Genomic DNA, 22,178 nt, shown 5'->3' with positions numbered 1-22,178 from the left:
TGCAGGATCCTAAAGACATTGGGCTCTGACGAATTTTGTGAAAAGGAGAACTGGAGTTTGGAAGAACACCCAGAGATCAAGGGTGTGCTTGTCCATGGGCAGCTGTTCACAGCCTTGGTTGACTCTTGAGCTCATTCCTTAATTCTGCCCAAATTAATTCATGTGATATTGGGCAGCAGAGTTCATTTCTCTGTACTCCAAGATCCCTGCATGTAATCCAGAGAGAAAAATCCCCTTTAATGACCTATGCCACCCATTTTGGGACTAAGTTCACTGGAAAGAAAATCATTTTTTTAGACTACTGTGTAAAGGCCAAGGCACCCTGTCCTGACTGAAGTTTCTGGATGCCATTGATATATGGCCAACATGAATTTGTATACCTCAGAAGCCAACCTGTCTCCTCAGGCTCTTAATACTTTCTCAAAGCAGAGATATTTATTTGAACCCCAAGCTCCCTCTGGCAAGCAGTGACTTCACGTAAACTACATATACCTGCTGGTCCTATAAACAATAGTTGTTGGAGAGGGGAAGATTTATGCAGATGATAGAGGAAAATATACAATGCAGTGCAGATGGCTTTTCAGAGCCACCTAAAGGAAGCAGGCAGCAAAGGAAAGGTGTGGGAGAAGATGAACTGTAACTTTTCATGGTTAGCAATAATCACACTCATTTTCCTTCTGCAAACTTCCTCCTGCAGCTCTTCTCATTAAATGGGAAAGCAGGCAAAAGGCTTTTAATGTCACCTTTATCTGCTTGTGGTGGGTTTTTCTTCCTCTGTCCCATTGTGTTAAGGGGAATTGTCACCCTGGCTGGGCTGGCTGGTGAGAAAGGTGACGGGAAGAGAGCAAAAGGGCTCAGATCCACACTGGAGTACTCAGCCTGCCCCAACTGCTGGGGCAGGGGGAGGGAAGCTGCTCACAATTAGCAATGATCATTATCATCAGCCAAGTGATTCATAAATATTCCATAAAACAGGGCCCCGGACTGCACAAGCAACAGCAAATATTGTAGCAGATTTATTAGTGGAGCATGAAGCATTTATATTTCTCAGATGACAGGGCAGATGATGACTGTGTTATGCTAGCACGCAGGATGAACCTCATTCGAAAAGTGCCTCGTAGGTGATGGCTAGATATGACAGCAAGATGAATTAAAGTCTTTGAGCATCAAGATGGTGTGATAGACCCTGGGAATTGAAAACTAAACACCAGTGGTATCCTTCAGAAAGCAGCTGAGCTTTCTTTGTGTAAGTCAAGGCACAGCCTTGATAATTGTAGTGCCCTGTTGACATTGGCAGGGATTGAATTTTCCTGTCATCTTTTAGCAGGGTGGCTTACCAGAATAAATGTTTAGTGCTTCAAATTAGTTACTGTTAGCAAGAGACCAAGGGACACTGGTGTTCTCCAGTCCACATCTGGACTTTGGCAAACAATTCTGATGAAGGGTTTTGGAGCCAGCAACAGCTTTCTCTTCCACTGTTTATTAAACACATCGCTTCCCAAACCTGACAAAGAGCTTGACAGGGGTGTCTTTGTTGAGAAGGGCAGCTGAATAACATCTGACTATGAGCTGCAGCCCAAGCAGGGTTAATGGAGGAAAGTAATTGGACAATATTTAACTTGAATGGTCAAGCTTTTGGACTTATTGGTGTTTAATTGCACCCATGTCAGCTCTTGAAGGGAAAGGAAAAGGCCACGGAGTAAAATCAAACAATACTTACCCTCAGCCATCAGCTGTCCAGAGGGAGAGATTGACATCTTTATCTTTTTTGTATCTTTTACCCCTTCTGGGTTTTGCCATTTTGAGCTGACACTTTTTTTGATATAAGCACATTTCCAGATGACAGGTCTTCCCACCTTTCACTCTGTTACCAAGCTTAAATATATTTTCTTGAAGCAGCCCAGTATGTGAATGAGTTTCACACCTCCTTTAAAATGTATATGCAGGTGGATCAAAACTGTGCCTGAGATGGCAGCTAGTCTGACTTATATCCTGCAAATATGTCCCCTGTGAAACTTCATGGTATACATCAAGATCGTTCACCTTTCACACTCAAAGTACTTTGAACTTAGCTGCTTCCTGACAAATTGTAATGGTCTCCACCAGACAGAGAAAGGAAGAGGTTGTGCACCATGGTGTGCTTTTTCTTTTCTTTCTCAGGCAGAAAACTAGTTGTGTAATGTTTGTTAGTGAAATATGAAAAAAGCAGACAAACATACAAAACCAACCAAACAAAAACAACAAAAAACAAAACAAACTCCAATTTCTGCCTTATTTTTGGGGGGGGGGGGGGGGGGGGTTAAAATCATTGTTAGTTGTTTTAGTCAGTGTTGGACTCATTAACAACAGTGTCTGTGTTTCCATATCACTGAAGAATGAATTATTGTGATATACTGCAGTTACTCATCACAAATTTGTCTGGTCCCACTGAGACACTCATTTCCCTGCCCTCTTAAAAGCTGCAGTCATTCAAGTCTGGCATTAATGGCTTTGTGTCCAACTCACCAATGATCTGAGCTTTGTGATGAATATTTTTGTTGCTGGAGGATGTGGGGAGATTATGGGAAGTCTGCAGGACTTGAGCAGACTGCCTATGCTTTTTCCACACTATGCAGTGTCTGTGTTGGCTGCCAGTGAGCTGGGGTACCCTCAAGATTTAGCCTGTTTCCATTTTCAGGATGGCTGGCACCAGCTACAAGTACTGCTGGGCTAGTCTAGGAAAATATACGTAAATGAAATTTTTTAGGAGAAAAGTAACCCTTGGTAAGAAATATCTATGTACTAAATTAAGCGTGGGAATCAGGCTTGTTCTTAAGAAGCCTCGGGATGAGAAAGAAAGCCATGTTTCTGCTGTGCCATACTTAGACTTTTCTAAACTTTGACCTGAAATAATTGGTTCACCACTCTGAGTTCTGGGAGACAAGGACACATGCTGGGCACAGGTCGCTACCCTGGGGCACCAGCAGCTCTCTTGCCATGCTATGGAGATCCTTCCTGGAGTTATCCTTGTTTGCTGCTCAAGTCTGCAAGGACAGACTGCTGCAAGACCTGAGCAGAGCTGAGATCTTCCCAAGGAGAAATGGACTTCCACCTTTGCAACTGCAAACAAACAATACTTCCTCTCCTTTAAGCAAATCTGGAATTTCAGTCACAGAAGTGCAGTATTTCCTATGCTTTATTATAAGCATATTATACTGTGGAACTGTCCTGTTGTTTTGAGCTGACTTGGCCTCCATCTTGCTTCTGCTCTGGTTTGAAGGAACGAGGTTCCCATGAGCTCAAGCTGGCCCAACATTTCTTAGTCAAGCTAAAATTTGTAGGGAGAGAAAGTCTTTTAAACTTACAACAGCTGGTAAAGTCAGACTTAAAACAATGAATTTTTGGTCTTCTGTTCCCTCTAGAGTGTTTGGCATTGTGATGGAAATACAGATGACCACAGACTACACTTAGTTTGTATGAGCAATGAAAGTAGAACGTGATTAAGTGTTTTTAGGTTGAATAGTCTGTTTCAAATGGCAGATTTTGCTGCTGTGTTACAACAGACACAGTATTGTCATGGCATGATGCCGTGATTGCAGGTGAGGTTTGTTAATCATTCTTTGCAGAAATTTTCTGAATTCCCCTCACTCTGAGAAGTTCAAATCCACTGCCAGATTCAGGTGTATGCAAAATGTGACAGAGCTCTACCTCTAATGACATGAGATACTTACCTGAATTTTCTCACCTTGGACTCAGAAAAGCTTATGGAGTCATTTATGCTGCTTAATTCATCCTCCTGGGTAATGGATATAATCCTATTTTTAGATATTTTGTCAGGATGATGCAAAATAATTTTATGTGCTTTTGAACAGTTTGATTAAAGGGGCTAAAATGGATTTGTTATATCACTTGGATCTTCTAGTGAAGAATGCTCAGTGCAAGTTCAGTTGCCTTTTGTGCCTGGCACAATCCATTCTCTTTTCCTTCACTCATGTTATGAAATCCAGGACCAGCAGTTACATGTTTGGCAAAAAGTAAGTCTCACGGGAGTTTGGGTGTCAGAGCAGAATGGGCTTGTATTTCATAACAAAGAGGAAAAAGGGAATGAGCCCTTAAAAAAGAATTTTACCAAATTCTTCCCATAGACATTGTATTATTAGAATAGTTAGTGAGATAAAACAACATCTGAAATCCTGGCAAGCCCAGAAAGATCATAAAACTGCAAGGAGCAGGAAAAACGGCACACAACACACAAACATGTAAATTAAGACAAAGAAAATCACTGTAAATGCCAGCAGTCCCTAAAACATTAGGGACTAACTTCTAACAAACCATTAGCTGCATAGGGAATTGTCAAACATTATTAAATGTAATTTGCTACATCTGTTTTATTATAGAATTCATTTGGCACATATGCTATTTATGTTGTACACTATTTGTTTTTGTGGATTTTTTTTTTCCCTGTATATAGTTACTTCCTTTAAACCTTACCTGACTCCTAAGCATGGCAAGTGGATTAGGATTTATTTTACTCCTGCTGTAGGAACTTAATTTGTGTGTTTGCATGCATACTTCCATGTGAGCCACCTTTCCTCCTTCCTTTGCCCTCCTCCCACCTCCCAAGAGCAGCTGCACACAAATACTTCTGCATTACAATCAGCAGCCAGCCCCCAGCAAGTGCTCTTTCTGCTGCCTAATGCTATGAATGCATGTACAGAGGACCTGGTGTTCAGCCTCTTCAGGGATACTGTACCATCAATATCATTGTGCCATTAATATTTAAATGAAACCATGCTCTGAATCGCATTGGTTTTTTTTAGACTAATATTCAAGGACTAGCTGATATTCTGCAAGCATCGATATCAACTGCATCAGCCAGCCACTGTACTAATCTTGATCAAAAATAATAATGTCATCCATAAAGCTGTAAAGATTTATTAGTTGTGACAGATCTATACATTAACAAATTGCTACATGGCCCTGAATGCCAAGTAAAAAGAGACAAGTCTCATAAGGAATGGAAACTTTTGGAAACTCTATTAAGGAGTGTTTCTCACAGGAAAAAATTGCTCTGAAAACAATACACGTTTATACGAGTGTGCACGAGTGATGGAAGGCTGTCTTTCCATTATTCCTCTTCTACTGTCAGGAGGGGGGATAACTAACAAGCAAAAACGAACCCAATAATTATTTTCTGGTGCAGTTCTGTTTTGGGTTGTGCTGTAGCTCTAATTTGTTCTGATTTGGTTTTTCTTTCATTTTGCAGAACTGCTGTATAACTCACACTCCGTTCTGCTTTGAGATAATATTACAGTCAGGATGACTTTTAAGTTTGACTTGAATCCTTGACTACAATTGTCTAAAACAACGATTCTTATCATGACAGTAAGGTGATGTTTTCTGTCACTCGTTTTGTTATCTTTTGCTGATGGCTTGTACAAACCACAAATTCAGGAGTTTCTTTGTTGATCTTCAGGTTTTAACAAAAACAGTTAAAATCACGGAAAACACAGACTTAGATTATCTGGTAATGCTTAGCTCTGTCTCTGTGCTGTTTCCATCCCAGGTGTTCTGGTGGTGCAAGTGTCCCCCGGGAAGATGAGATTAAAGTATCTGAGATCTGAGGAATCCTTTCCCTGAGAGGAGTACTGCTAAGTCCATTCACTTAAAAATCAGAAGACAGTGCATAAATATCAGAAGATTAAATTAATAATATCCTGGGTAATTTTTTAGTCAATTTCTACATCATCATATCTTCACAGTTCACATTATCAACATCTTCTTCAAAACAGAACCTGAAGAATAATTTTTATTGTTTGCTTCAAAAGAAACCTGAGAATCTCCCATAGTCACCCAGTGGCAAGAACTGGGAAGAAAAAAAAAAAAAAAAAGAAAAAAAAAAGGGGGTTATGAGATCTATGGTAACCTTTTGAGATAGACGAGACCAGTGGTAGCCTTGTGAGAGCTAAGAAGATGGTGGCAGGCTGAATGACAGGGAGACACCTACGTATTCCAGGGCACAGTGTGGCAGCTGCATGTGACCATAACATTGGTGAAGGTCCGGTGCTAGAAGATTAAATTTGTAGAAGGTTTTCTTTTTCTCCAAAAGCCCTGCGTTCTCCAAAACTCATATCTATCCTCTAGTTTCTCCTCTTTTCTCATTGCTCCCTTTCCTGCTGTTCTCACCAATGCTAAGAAGGGGGAATCCTTTCTAGGCTTCATCTAAACTACTAAATAAATAGCTCCACAGAGCAGACATTGGTGCTTTTTGTTCTCCCTGTCTAGAAACATTCTTTCTAGAGGTAGTTTACAAGGGCAGGTAGCACTTTAGTACCTAGGGGCTTCCTGGTCCTGTTCTCCTAAAGGAAGAGGTTTTAATGTTGTTATGCTGTAGCCTGTGCCAATCACTCTTTTCCTTCTCACTCAAATGCTGTCTCCTTTTGCTTCTTGGTTCAGCACATAACTCACTGCCCCAAGACTGATTTCTTTTCATAGAATCATAGAATCATAGAATATCCCGAGCTGGAAGGGACCCATAAGGATCATCAAGTCCAACTCCTGGCACTGCACAGGTCTGCCCAAAAGTTTAGACCATGTGACTAAGTGCACAGTCCAATCTCTTCTTAAATTCAGACAGGCTTGGTGCAGTGACTACTTCACTGGGGAGCCTGTTCCAGTGTGCGCCCACCCTCTCGGTGAAGAACCTCTTCCTGATGTCCAGCCTAAACTTCCCCTGCCTCAGCTTAACACTATTCCCGTGGGTCCTGTCACTGGTGATTATGGAAAATAGGTCACCTGCCTCTCCACTCCCCCTCGCAAGGAAGTTGTAGACTGCGATGAGGTCTCCCCTCAGCCCCCTCTTCTCCAGGCTGAACAGGCCAAGTGACCTCAGCCGCTCATCATGTCTTCCCCTCTAGGCCCTTCACCATCTTCGTCGCCCTCCTCTGGACACTCTCCAACAGTTTAATGTCCTTTTTGTACTGTGGTGCCCAGAACTGCACACAGTAATCGAGGTGAGGCCACACCAGCGCAGAGTAGAGCAGGACAATCACTTCCCTCGACTGACTAGCGATGCCGTTTAGTTTAGTTGTTTTGCGTTTTGTTTAGTTGTTCATTGCCAGCAACTTGAGGTTGCCTGCGACCCTGAGGATTTTGGAAACCTGGCATCTCCTCTCCTTCATTGTCCTAAGGAGAGCGTTGGCTGGAACGGGAAGGATTATCTTGAAGCACAGGCAGCAAGGCTGTGAAGGGTACAGCATGGATGCAGGTGAGTCCTCAGCCTACTATCTCCTAAACTTCCCCCTTCTTTAAGCTGCACTTAAACTTGGGATGAACTCACTGTGAATATCCTCCAGCCTTTACTCTTTTTCTATACCCTCTTCAGGTCCAAGTCTAGCTGAGAGCTTTTGCAGTCCTAACTGTGTGTGATCATGTTGGAGGAACAAGTTAAGGCAGCAGGTTTTTTCCTTGTCCTCTTTGCATTTCTAGTCACAAAGGACGTTGCAGGACATGGAAATCTGAAGTTAAAAATAAGCCCTGGCTGAACAACTGATTTTTCATTGTCTTTGTGGGGGCATCAGCCTTTACCAAGCAGTTGTGCTAAAGGGGCTTTTGACTGAGAATTTAACATCAGAGACACTGAGATGCCAGGAGCAGCGGTCAGGGAAATAGTAAAAAGGGATCTAAGCAGCAATAAGTTAATGGGACCATGAAGAGGCCTTGGGACAAATGACAATGTGAGGGAAATTGAGCTGCTTTGGCAGAAAATACCTATGAGGTTAGCAGGGCAGATCCAGGTTCTTCACAGTGGTGCCTGGTGGGAGGATGAGAGACAATGGGCATAAGCTGACACAGAGGAAATTCAGGCTGGATATACAGATAACCTTTGGGGACAGTCAAATACTGCAACAGGTTGCTCACAGAGGTTGTGCTATCCCCATCCTTGGATATTTTCACAACACAACTAGATAAAGCCCTGAGCAACTGGTGTCATCTCACAGCTGACCCTGCTATGGGAAATGGGACCTCTACGTATGTTGTTCCTAATAGGAGAGTGAGAATAGGGTGTTATTTAGCAACTTTACACTGGGACTAGGATGCAAGTAAGGAAACCAGGATTTGGTCTTTGCTGACCAGCTTCTCAATATTACCAACTAATCTGTTTTCCTTCTTAACTGATTTTTCAAGCCAAAGAAAGCCCTTGTACTTCTCTTCGTCCTGCTCTGCTACCCACCCCAAACGCTGTGTAAGGCCAAAAGAGCAGGACACGAAGCCTCTTCTGAAATAGAAGAGGGTGCTCAAAAGTGATGGCATATAAACATATACACCCTTCTATGCTTGGCTTTTGCATATTGCTTCCAAGCACTGCTCACTCTGCTAGCAGGGTGAGATTAAATACTGTACTGATATCCCCCATGTGGCAGCATCTATGACTAGACCATCAAATCAGTCAGTGACATACCACCGGTGGAAAAGTCATCAATCTGTCTCCATAGTGACACATTGCCTGCCAAGATACTTATGGGCAAGGCACAGGCAAGAAGCAAAGTTACAAAAGGTGTTTTTCTTATGCTGCAGATGCTGTTTGTGGTTTGTTTATTTATTTATTTATTTATGTATTTAATGGGTCTTGCAGCCATGTATGCTTTTTTTCCCTCTTTTTTCACACTACTACATCTCTTGTGAAATGTAGCTATGGAAACAGCTAATGGGATGGGAACAGAAAAAAAAAAAACTTTAAACTCTGGACCCAAGGAACACTAATGGTATTTGCATACTTCTATAAGAGGGTCATTTAATAAATATCACCTCCAAATTCCCAGGACTTCTGTGTGTGGTTAGGGCTGAAATCCAGATCTGACTTCTCCACTCTGAGCTCATCTCTAATAATTAACTCTTTGCTGTATTAATAAACATTCCAGAGTGAGAATCTTGCACTCATTTTATGTACTTTCTCTTCTATCTGTATTACCTTACAACTTTAAAAAAAAAAAAAAAAAAAAAAGGTGTTACTTATTGTAGTATTTGGGAGTTCTGAAAAATTGCCTGCCACTAGAGTTTATTCAAATTATGGTCTTGATGTATTAGCCTAGACAGTTTTAAAGCCATATCTACAGCAAGTAGTTAGCCATACTGCTGAACTGACATTTTTTAAAATGAACTACAAAGAATAGACTATTGTGGTTAGCTTATTTTATTTACAGCATTTCACATGGTGTGAACATTAAAAATTTACAGAGAAATATTGATTTGCAGCTCCATCAAACCATTTCTACCCAAACTACAAAACCAAACTGTTTGAGGAAAGGTGCCTTATTCGAATGATTATTTGTGCTGCTCTGAAGGTGGCTTTCTGTGAGGCAGCCATAAATTCACCGCTGGGCAGAAAGTTAAAAAAAAAGAGCTTCAGAAAGTAAATAATTGCCAGAAAGCATCAGGAAAGGAGCCTTGCTAGTGCGTGTGATGCGCAAGAGCTGGAGGAGACTGGTGTGTCCGATAAGGGTTTAATAAATGCATTTTTTTACGGGGCCGCCAGTTCCACAGCCGGCTGGGACGCAGGGTGGCAGTGTTGTCAGCTGCTTGGCTGCTTCTGAAAAGCATTTCCCCATTTTCATCCAGTGAGACAGATTTTTGTCATTTCTGTCACTCCCAAGATAAAAAAGCTAACAAATTTGAATAGACCAGAAACCAAATGATACGGAGTAATAGCACATGGCTTTGCTGTGACACTTCTGCCTGACAAGGGAATCGCGAAAGAGAAAAAAAGTCTAAAAATCTAGAAAGCCACAGAAAGTTTTTTTGTTTTGTTTTGTTTTTTTGTTTTTGTTTTTGTTTTTTAAAGCACAAATCCAAAAATTGTGTGTTGAAAATAACGATGCCCCTTTCAACCCCATAATGGGAATTTAATTAGGCATAAAATTTATGAAGGACGTTGAAAAACGTGATCTTTTTCCCATTAGGAAAAAGCTGGGCTAGCTTCAAGTCTGTGGGAGAGCTGGGTGAGATTCATGTGTAAAAAGATACATCTCCATCAAGAATGATATATTCGAAACATCTGGTAAAGTTCTTTGGCCAGCAATGTGTACATCTTGAAAAATATATATAGAATCCTTTTTGTCTCCTCTGTAGCAGACACGTGGAATTAAACTGTATTTCATGCAGATGTTATAAACCACATTATTCAGCATTTGGTCTCTCTGCTCACAAGTCCCGATCACATTTTGGAACTAAACTGCCAGGATTTCAAATGAAATTGCAGAGGAGTGATGATCAGCTTTGAAAATTCAGCCTTCACTTGTCAAGAAGAAGGACCTGAAAGTACAGACATTTGGGAAGTACTGAACTGACCCAGCCACAGTTTAGTCCTCTTTTACACTGCTACAATCCTAGCAATTCTAAAGTAAATCTTTTAGATTTGTACCAGTGTAAATCACAGCCAGATCAAATTCAGCTTAACTCATTTAACTCACTGTTCACTGGCAAAATAAGGGCCAGAGTCACAATTAATTCATCTGAAAGATGCCAGAGTGAGGGAGGAGGAAATAAAGACAGGATTTGGCAGCTCTGACCAAGACTTCTGAAAACAGCACATCAAATGATGGTCTGGAAAGAACAAACAAAACTTCCCTCAAAGTTTGTGGGTCAAATCTGGTGAAGACATGGAGGTGGCTGCATGAGGCTCAGCAGCTGGGAGGAGGTGAAAAAATATTTCTGAGTAATTTGGAGTAATCTGAATGCTTTGATTTCTCACTGGAAGGGCAAGTAGCAATGCAAACAGCCTGAACAGAAGGAAAAAAGGTGGCATCTGATGCTCCACAGCACCACCTCCCACCTGCATGATTCAGCCATGGGGGTCCAAGATTGCCCCATTGGGGAAATACCAGGAGGGGGCCCATGCTGGTGTCCATAAAGAAGGCAACAAGCAGGAGATAAAATGAGGACTGCTTTTCATTAGTCTCCTGTCAATCTGTTTAGAGTCCTCTGTCCTGTGTCTGAATTACTTAGTATGTTACTCAGCAGCTTAGGGACAGATCCTAAGACACTTTGGCTCTCCAAGTAACTGTACATGATTGAGTCTATCAGTATAATCCATTATCATCCCCAGCCTAATCTTTTATATGCCTGGTAATTTTTTTTTTCATTGGTGAAGTTACTTCAGCACCTGCAGTTTTGCTCTAGGGGATATGGAAGGAAGGAAAATTGTCCCTGTGAACACAGAATTGCTTTGGTTCATAAAATGGGGCATCCCAGGAAGGATTTATTATTTGTAATGGTCTTATAAGTGATAGCAAGATTAAAGCAATGTGAACAATACGAGTGTTTTAAGGAATGATCTGAGTGACAAGAGATAGTGAAAACACCTTCTTTTCCTCTGCTGGCATTTCAGTATGCCCAGTGAATTAAAAGGGCTTTGCACTAGAAGGAATAAATAAATAAATAAGAACTTAGTCACAATCCAGTTACACTGCTGCCAAAATTAATGGCAAAGATACTGTTCATTTTTATCAGGCAGAATTAGACCTCCTAGTGAGACTATGTTAGGGACCTAGAGCTCACCTGCAGTCCCATTTCCAAAGGGGTAAAGTGGGGCATGCTTCATGATCCATGAAACATGGGTCATGTCACTGGGAAATTTATGCAAGAGGGAGTTGCATCTCTTCCTGAAGCTAATTCTGTGTCTTTTACCAAGAACTGTCTCAGTTCTTTGTAAAGATAGTACAGTCATGTGCTACCTTGTCACATGAACCGCTAAAGGAGGAATGGGGGAAAGGCAATACATTCTACAGAAGTAGGTCCACTAGAGAGGTATTTAGGTTTTATAAATAGGTCTATAAATAATACATTTCTATTTCTGCTGCTTTTATAGCTATTGATATGCAATATAGTCCTCTGGGCTTAAATCTGCAGATATTTTTATTACTTGAGGTCATTGCCATGTTGCACCGTACAAATAGCACACCACATTCACCTCAGCATATGTTTATTTTTGCATGCCTCAGTGGGTGTCTTGAAAAGGCGATGCATTTGGTGTTATCCATCTCTTCTACCTGTCCTTAGATTTTGCTAAGTGAGTACTTTTATGGATCAGTTGAACAGCCCCAATCAGTCTGTAATTTAAGATTTTATGCCTGAATGCCGGATGCCATTCTAATAAGTGCAGTGTTGTGTGCGTGTGTGTGAGGAGGTATAAAAGAAAATAAAGCTTTGTTCCTCTGATGGGCTTCTGTGACTATTTCATGATGCTGTCTGGATCTTTTATAACCGCATAAGGATGAGAAAAGCTGTAATGGCCAAATAAGATGCAGTCAGTGCAATTAAAATAATCACATAGATTGCTGTTAAAGGGACAACTCCCTTTTTCCCAAAGTACATAAAAAAAGCAGACACGAGTGGTAGGTGGTCAGCTGTTGGGTTTTATTCTCTTCCAGCTTACAATGTGGAATACCACTAGTCTGCAATAATTCCCTCTTCAAAGACTGCTTTAATTGTATTGTTACACTTGTCAAGTCACCAACTGAGACCCAGGACTGCTTGGCTGCTGCTGTGCAGCTATCTGGTACAAACCCGCACCCCCTATATCAAGATATCTGCTGATTTCTGAATTTTGCCACATGGTGACTAGTATATGCACGGACAGCTGTGCTGTAAAATCACACTGAAGATACAATGCTTGAACATTTGTGGTGCAATAAAATCTGACTCTTCCAAAGCTGTCCAGCATCCATGCCTGGAAACCAAAGAGGTGAAGCACTGAGACTGCACTGCCATTTGCAGGCAGTGTCCAACGAAACAAAAAGCTCTTCCCTTGTCCCCTGTCATCACCCCTGTCACATCAAACCACAGAGATCAACCTCTAGCTCACAGAGAGGCTTTCTCCTAAAATATATTAACCTCGGCTTTCTCTCGTGTCACTACTCTAATTGAAACTTAATGTATTTACCTCAGCTTTTGTCACCCCCCCCCCACTCCCCCTTAATTGGTACTGAGTTGTGTTAGCATCCCCAAGCATGTGCCCTCTCCTGCAAGTGTCACCTGGGCAGAGTGCTGCCGGTCAGACCTGTCATTTATCCGGGGTGTTCTGGATCATTAGCGCCCAGTGCCTCCATCTCACCCTCCATCCTGGTGCTTTCCCGTAAGTAGATCTCTCCGCATAAGTCCCATTTTTAAAATGACGGCTTAAGTGCACGTTAATTGCAAGATTTAATTATACAGCAGAGAAGTTGTGAGATTTTCCTCCTAATTAACATGGAAAAACTTGGCGCGGGAGAAAGGGTATAATGGGGAAACGCCTCTTGCATTTCATCATTAACAGTTCTGGCACATGGTTGTGGCGGTGGTGCATGCTCTGGCTTATTGACTTCCCTGGATGAGGAGGGATTATGTGCCAGTGACGGCCAAAAGGCTCACACCAGATATTTGGAAGGAAAGCTGCGGTGCAGGAGCTGGAGAGAAGCATCGAGATGGGATCACAAGAAATGTCTGGAGAGTTTAAGGGAGCTTCTTCTCACAGACTAGTTGACCTGCAGCAAGCAGGGTGAGCCTAGATCAATTTTATTCTAAGATTTCTTTCCAAATCGGTATCTAGAGATTTCGGTCAGTATCCAAGAGCTACATCCCAGCATTAGTCAGGAATTAGAAACTCAGACAAAAAATGATAATAATAATAAAAAATTGCTCCTTCCTCTTGCAGGGAATCTGTCTCTGTTTCCCCTGGTCTGCCTGTCTGCCTGCATCCTAATGTGCTTTTCGAAGGTGGGACACCTGTTTTTTCTCATCTTGGGGTTTGCTTTTTATTTTGTTTTGACTTTTTCTTGTTCTGGAAGCCAGTTCAAATATTGAGCCTTTCTGTTAACTCTTTCTTTCCTCTTCTCAGGATGGACTCTCAAAGAGGCTGTGCTGTCTGGGAGTGTGGAGAGAGCCAGTGTCAGTACCAGCAAACCTGGAATGAAAGAACAGTAGAGAATTAAAGTCTTCTTCTGGGTAAGGCCCATCCTAATCAAGCATAGGAGATGTGAAAAACAAAAAAAAAAAGGGCATGGTTCATATCAAGACAACATCTCCCTTCGTCCTATACCTTATTCTCTTTTCCTCTATTTTTTTTTTTTTAAATCTCGTGTCATATTTTTATTTTATATTATTGCCTCTGGTGGTAAATTGTTGATGCTCTCGGGCTTTTGAACCACTCTGCTCTTTCTGTCAGTGTTGGTTCCTTGCACCCAGGGCACCCTTCACATTGCTCCCACTGTCAGCTCATAAGTGGAAGTCGCCTGAGTTCTGGCAGTCACCTCTCGGGAGTCAAGGACACCACTGGGAATCCCTGGGAGATGGAATAGCAGGAGCACTGTGGGAACAAGCTATAGATCCTTCTTTGCAGGGGTTTAGTGGGTTGGAATTCATCTTGAGCTTGCAGACCCCCATAACAGCAGACATTACGGCCTTTGGGAATTTCCAGATACTTGGTTTGAACACAGTTGAAAAGTTACATTTCTATATAATCAAAATATTTTATTTTCCTTTAACATTTCTTTTAAATCAGGTATTTCATTATAATTCACACTACAACATAAAAGCCATTCTAAAATGTGGATTTGAATCTTTGATTCTGACCTTATTTTAAAAAGTTTCCATTTTATTTTCCAGTTGAATTTTTGTGAAAATCAACGCATTCCCATGGAAATTTCTGATATATATATACATATATATATATATATATTATTTTTGCATTCATCATGCAGTCACTTTTCCTAATATTGGAATTTCACATGCTTTTTCTTTAAGGAACACTACACAGATACATAATTCTATACTCTTAGACTTCAGGTAATGAATAATCATATTCACGGATCAACCTAATTAGGCAGCAGAGAGCATTGCCTACAACAGTGTGAAAAAGTGTATATATTCACAGCTAGACAACTATTCATTAGGGGCCTGACCTTGCAGCCATTATTCATGTTGAGTGGTACTCACTTATGGGAGATACTCGTATTGTCTTCAGCATGCATATTACTACGTAAAATATCATCTGCCAGTGTTATGACTTCCTTAACATCCCAATATTTTCTACCTACAATGACACCTGGTGTAAATTATGCAAGCAAATTTTTTGAAGAGAAGGCAGCATTGGCAGCAGTGCTGTGAATTTCATCACATCTCTCGGAAAAATCCCTCCTGCTGCATCAAGCCAGTTACCACCCTGGAGCTGAGATAATCACAACTGGCCTTGAGTATTCTCGTAGTGTGTTGCTGTGTGATTTAAACTTTGTTTACCCAAGCCTCCTGAGAGATCCTGTCTGACTTTGTGTTGCAGAGCAGCAGAAGGAAATGGTCAGTAGACCACACTCCAGCTGACGGGGCAGTTACCAGCAGCTGGGGGACGGTTAACGTATTAAAATGCACTAATGCAATTGCAAGCAGTTGTTTCACCAGCCCCTCGGGGATGAAAGGATTTGAATTGCAGATTCTTATTTTTCCTTCTCTGTGGCTTTCTGCATTTTTCTGTCCTTTTTCCATCCTCTCAGCCAGGAGGTCTGTGCTTGTCCCTGCCCTGCCCTGGTCAGTCTGTGAGTGCTGTGTATGCCCCATGTCCTGGCCATATGCTACACAAACCCTGCGTACATGCAAACCTCTAGCAAGGAATGGATGGAAGCAACACGGTGCTGCCATACCAGCTGACAACACCCATCCCTGCTGTCCTCCTTCCCTCAGGAGTGGACAGGGAACAGGCTCCCAGCTCCTTGCTGTGCTGGTGGTCAGCCACTCCTCTGCTGCATTAGAGAATAAGCAGAAGCTATTCATCATCAGGCACCTGGTTAACAGATCTGCAGATCATCACATTACTTTTTTAATTTCTCAGTGAAAACATCTGACAGTGGAAGGAGTGTTTGGAGGCTCCTTCTTGAGAGAACACACCCTGGAGCTGCGTCAGTCCAACATGGAAGAAGTTGTGTTTCAGGACAGATGATACACCTGAGGGCTTGGGATTTCCAGTTTTTCCCTTTATTTTGCTGCAGGCTGCCTGCAGAACCTTAAAGAATTGTTTATTCCCTGTCTCTGCCTCAGTCCCTGTGGCACGCTGGAGACCTTTGTACCCAAACAGAGTATTTGCTGCCCTGTCTTCTCTGACTTGGTCATTTAATAGAAGTTTTCCATGGGCAAGGTTATTTTCCAGTGCTGTACTATAAAGAAAAGGGGGTGATTCCCTGCTCAGCTGGGCGGACAGCAAGAAATGGGTAATCTTGTCATTGCAACAAGGTAAAACCCATCTGGCTGTGACAGCTCCTGAGCGCACGCTGCCTCTGGTCCTGTTCCCATGTACAGCACCAGCACAGCCAGGCTCCTGCTTGCCTTGCCTGCTGACAATAATAACAAGGCAGCACATGTATTTGTTTAATGCTTTGCCGTGTGACAGCTTTTCAATATAGGTAAGCTTCGTGGAAGAAGTGGAGTTAATGAGCTTGTGTATTGGCTTAATATATCAGGCAACAGCGCCAATACATACAAGGCACCTTGCAACTGCTGTGAGTGGTCTGTGAGCAACAAAGATGCTCCCTGCTGCTGGCAAAGAAAGTTTTTTTTTTTGTTTTTTTTTTTTTTTTTTTTTAAGATGTGAGGCATGCGTTTCCATCAGGTTTTGTCAAAGAAAGGACGGCTTATCTTGTGGTCAGTTAGCACTGAAAACCTTGGACACGGTGCACTGACATGTAGAACTCAGCTCCAGAAACAGCCCTGGCGGGTAGAGCAGATGCGAGGGATTTTGCACATAGGGCCAGGGGGACCAGACAGCCTGAGGTTGAAGAGAGGTGACGCTGTACCAGGTCCTGGGTGCTTGTTGTACTCTCAGTGATGTCTGATGGGGTTCAGGTTTGTGTCCTGTCTGATGAGAGCAAGAGCAGAAAGACGTTTCCATGGTCCAGGAGTTACACAGACATGACTTTGGGCTCAAACAGGAGCTATCAGGACCTTCAATCTCCAAGTTATTGCTGAAAGTTTTTCTATTAAGTATTCCTCTTCATGTTTTTCCCATTATCACTCCATGTTCTCCAGGGCTTTTACTCTGTTTCATGGGGACTTGGGAAAAAACTTCAGGCCTTATGATGGTAGATGATCAGACTGACCTGGAAGTGAAGAGGAGATCAATAACAAAATTATACTTGGTCTGGATGGCTCAAGCATCTATTCAGAAATTCACTGAAGCACTGGAAATGTGCATTTGATTTGAAGGGGATCAGACTGTCAGGGTGCAGTTAATCTTGGCTAGGATCCTACCTAGGGACTACTGTAGGGGTAGGGCCCCAATGTCTGCCTTGGGGATGGCCTGTTCCCAACCAGCTGTGTCTCCTACCACCCTGTCCCTCCTCACCGTGCAGCCCCCTGTGCCCACCACTGTGGCTGAGCTTTTAGCAGCTTTCAGGAGCTCCTTTCTCACAGAGAGAGGAGGAGAGAAAGTGATTGCAAGAATTATCTCAGCCCTATTCATCTGAGAAGGGCTCACTCTCAGGGTTGTGATTTTCCTGATTCCTTTCCCATAGTGCTGGCAATGATACAAAAGAAAAAAAGAAAAAAGAAAAAAAGAAAAAAAAAAAAAAAGAAAAGCTCACAGTCTAAAAAGAGCTGTTGCTCTGTACAGCGGTGGTCCTGTGATGACTTACTGCCAGCAGACATCTGAGTTTACTATAGATCTACTTTAGGTCATAAGTGCAAAAGCATATCTCGTTAATATTTAAAGATGCTTAGCACAAAAGCATGCATAATTAAACAGTGCATCAGAGCTGATAATTCCAAATAATTTGTCTTCTGAAAAGGGATTTTTGTAATTTGTTAAACTGGTTTGAAATCTGCAGCTGAGCAGAAGGAGTATGTTTGCATTACAAAATGAATGATTTTAAATGTTGGGCTGTGTCCATCCTCTCTGACAAGGAAAAGAGACATGGCATGGAGGGGGCTTTTTAAAAATGTACATAGGTGTGGATGCAGCATTGCACAAAGCTCTGGGTCTGCCTGAGCTGTGTCTCATTTTTAAAAGTAAAACTATGTTCCTGCCAGGTGTAGCACTGCCTTCTTTCCAAGGATATTTTCATGTTCCAAGAGGAGCTCATTGTTACTAACCATGTTGCTTTCTAGATATCTCAATGGTAAAGGTTTGCCCGAGATAAGAATGACCTATTAGTAAAACGAGCGACATACAAGACAAATATGAAAAAATTAATGGTCTCAGGTACAAGATACAATATACTGTAAGCTTTTCATTATATCTAAAAGGCTATCTGAGCACATTTTCTGCCTGGATGCTAAAAATCTATGAGGAAAGAAAATGTCCTTATGATCCATTACAAATCACGCTTTTCAGAAGTGCTAAAATACACATTGATGTGTGACCACAACTATTCTTTAATTTAATATAGATCAAAAAATAAATGGCAAGTGTTCCAGGCACACTCAGATCATTGATCACACAATAGAGTTATTTACAAGGCAAATCTAAAAATAAAAATAAAAAATAGCTCTTTAACAGGCTTCACTGAAGGTATTTTCAGAAGTTACTGAAGTTGTCAGGCTCTTGTTTACTCATGGCAGTACTGGGAGAGCAAATCTCAGCATGCACAGCTGTGTTGTGGTGAAGTTGTATCAGCTCTTACTGACTCAGGACCTGGTGTTTTGGGCTTTCCTGTCTACCACGGATGTATTTTCTATTTAGACTGCTTGGGAGGGTGTCAGGGAGGTTCACTGGAAACTGTCACATATTAATGTCCTGCCTAGTGCTGTGTCCAGCATTTAATTGTTAATAAGAGTACAAATTAAAGACCGAACTGTGTGTGCTGGGTGTGCTGATCCTGCACTGAAGTGTCCAACACCAGTGGCGGAGGGAGGAATGAGAAGGTAGGAACCTGCATTCACAGCTCGAAAACGAAGCCCAGAGAAGTGTATTCAGATGGTATGTCCTGAATGTTGTGGCATCCACAGTGGATTTACGATGGATGCAGGTATCTAAAATCAGTAGATCACAAGCAAGCACCCGTCAGGGCTGCTGCACTCTGATTTATCAGGCAGTCAGTGGAGACAGATGAGCAGCCACATTACAGCTGCCTGCAAAGGCTGACCGGGGTTACACCTGATTCTCCCCTCTGGCTATATTGGGATCCCACAGTACAAAGGCAAAGGGAATATTTCATCATTTTCTTGAACTTAAATGTCCCAGTTATCTGTCTGAATATAGCTCAGAGAGACATTAAGGCCAGCTCACGGAGTATATTTAGTTATGCAACTAGCACTTGAGTGCATAATTCTCAAAAAAATGAAGGGAATTTGGCTATGTCTCACTTGACTCCTTTGGCAGCAGAAGAGCAGATGAGTAGATCAAAGCAACAGGTGCTAAGGCCCTGTATCAGTGCTACATGTTGTTCAGGGATTTTATTTTATGCTGGATTTTTTCTGGTCCCAACAGATGAACATCTTCCCCAGACCTGTGGTTCAAGGCTACACAAAGGACCACATACTGGTCTAACCTAAGATGTCCCTATTATGGAGTACATTAGTAACACGTGCAGAAGAAAGCATTTTTCAAGAAGGAATACAACTTGCATGAATCAAAACTTCTCTGCGAACTGAAACAGCCTGTAGTAGGCAAAGACAAACAGGGGATTTGTTTCAAACCAGCAGCCCTGCTCAGAGCCCATCATTAATGCAGACTCAGCCTGGTGCACAACTTTGGGCATCTGGGCAAAGGGAGCTGAGCAAGAGCACTGAGGGAACCCGTGCAACTGAATCTGCAACTTTTGGGCCTCCCACAAAACTTCACTGCTCCCAAATATACAATGTCTAAAATCTAATCTAAGGCTTTCCCATCCAGCCACTGTAATACATTTCTTCCCTGATTCCCAGGGCCAATGGCTAGTTTGACTGCTAATAGGGCCTTTCAGACTGGCCACGGGGGGATAATCAAAGGCTGCATAATGTGGCAAGTACTTCTCTCTTAGAGTAGCTGATATTCTACCCTTAGCAAGTCACAGAACAATGATGGTGTTATTACTGGGACCACTGAGTTTGTTTCTTTTACATCAATTTCTGCTTTTTAAGAGCAATGGTCTGCCTTGGCTTCATGATGTCAAAAAGAGTCATTTCTTGCGATCTTGCAAAAACTGAAGATAAACAATAGGAATTCGTCCTTTTGGTCTCACTAAGGGAAACACTAGAGACAGCTTTCTCAATTAGATTTGTATTTCACAGCAACATCTCTTCAGGACATACTTAGTCTATATGGAAGAATACAAGAAGAAATACCTCCTGTTCCCACTTCATGTCTGCCAAAAGGTGTGGATAAGGGAGGGAAAGAAGATAAAAGGATCTTTGCCCACTTGTCAATAAATACTTTAAACCAGGCCATGACATGGGCAATCCAGAAATGCCCCTGATTACAATTAGAGGCTCGGTTAATAATGATTGGGAAAGAGACCCAATAAACTTTAAATCTAGGCATACATTGCAGTTTTCTTAAAGGAAAACAGATTTTGGTCCCACTCCTTCTCCATTGTTCTTAACTTGGGATACTGCCAAAATGTCAGTATTACTGTCACATTGAAAGTTCCCCAGGTATCTTGCTGCAAACCACAGACCTGCATTCCACAGATACCAATGAGATACATCATTATTATTCCACTAATTCTCCCTGGACATTGGTATAAAAATATCCCCATGGTGTTACATTTCTTAATAAGATATGGTCATAGGCTGATCAAGAAATGTTAGCTATATACATTCCCAAGCTGGATATTTTCATTTTTGCTTGTATTCCCCATTCTTTTTTTTTTTTTTTCTGTCAAAAAGTCTTGAACCAGGTGCTTTAGAAAATACCAAGAAGTGATTCAAGAAGTACAAGGAGGCTGTGGGACAACTAGAGAGCTTTTGCGAGACATCAACATTTTTGAACTCTGGGAGTGGGATATAGTTACAGAGTAAGATAATCTAACATGGGTATGTCCTTGTAGGTGTCAGCTTGTGACCCATGTATCTAAACACCTGTTATAGTCAGCTGAAGCTCACTTCAGTTATCCTCTGGGATGACTTAAAATATCTGCTTGGCCTTCAGTTGATGCTTGAGTAAAAGGTGGCTCCTTTTTCTCTTCTAACCCTGCAGATGCTTTGGGTATTTTAGGATGTAGGAAGGGTGATAGGCATTCATATTTAGGGATTTATCTCCCCCAGATCTTGCTAATGAATGTTCAGATGTTTATAAGTATACACCTGTATTTACATATCCTAACCTGAAATTGAATCTCAGATAGATATATCATTGCTCTTTGGTTTTGCCTACTTCCATCACAACTTCATGTGGAAGGATATCTCTCGTTTCGCTCCCCCTAAAGCCTCTTTTCCTCAGACCTGCACTGGGTAGAAAGAAAAGCAGTAAACAGAGGTTATGGACTGGTGATCATTTATGACTGTTCACTGCTTTTTGGCTGCTCTCCCTGCCTGGAGAGCTGAGGAAGAAGGCACAGAGAGCATATTGGCACTGCTAGTCCACTGCTGCACTGAAGCACATCAGCTTTGCTTAAACTAGGGAGATTAGCAGTTCATGCTCAGAATTACAGTATCTCTGGCAAGAGGAGAATGACTGATGCAAGCTTACCCCTTTGTCTGCATGGAATTGTCTTTACTAAACAATGCAGTTAAATGATTTCTCACTTCTGTGTTTAGAGCTGCCTCTTTGTCCCCTTTCTCCATCCAGCTCGTGGGAGCTGCAGGCGAGCAGGGAGCAGCTGGCCCATGCTGGTGGTGTTTGCTCCTGGTTGCCCTCTTTCAGGTGAGTCTTGGCAAGGGGATTGAGGGTCCTGTCCTAACCTGTGCCCTGTGTGTAACCAAGCACTTGCTTGGCACTAAAAAGAAACTCACCACAGTGTGAGCACATAGGAGATTACGATGCCTGCTGTAAAAAAATCACTGTCTAACTAATGTTAGAGATAAGTTAACAAACTTCCCCACTCACCAGCCTCTCCTCCCTTAGAGATTCACCGAATCACAGTGTGCATGGCCAGAAGGAGCCTTTACACCACCCACTGTGACATGCTGAGCCCCACAGGCTGGTTGTTTCTACTTGCTTAATGTTGCACTGACCTGCATTAAGCTGTGCGTGGCTCAGGCACAACTCCCCACATCCAGCTGTGACACTAAGTTCAGGTTGAGGCGGCGCAGACATCCTGAAG

The sequence above is a fragment of the Anser cygnoides genome, chromosome 5 (genome assembly GCF_040182565.1).
Source record: "Anser cygnoides isolate HZ-2024a breed goose chromosome 5, Taihu_goose_T2T_genome, whole genome shotgun sequence".
In the NCBI taxonomy this organism is placed as follows: domain Eukaryota; kingdom Metazoa; phylum Chordata; class Aves; order Anseriformes; family Anatidae; genus Anser; species Anser cygnoides.
Note: the sequence above shows the minus strand (reverse complement) of the source record.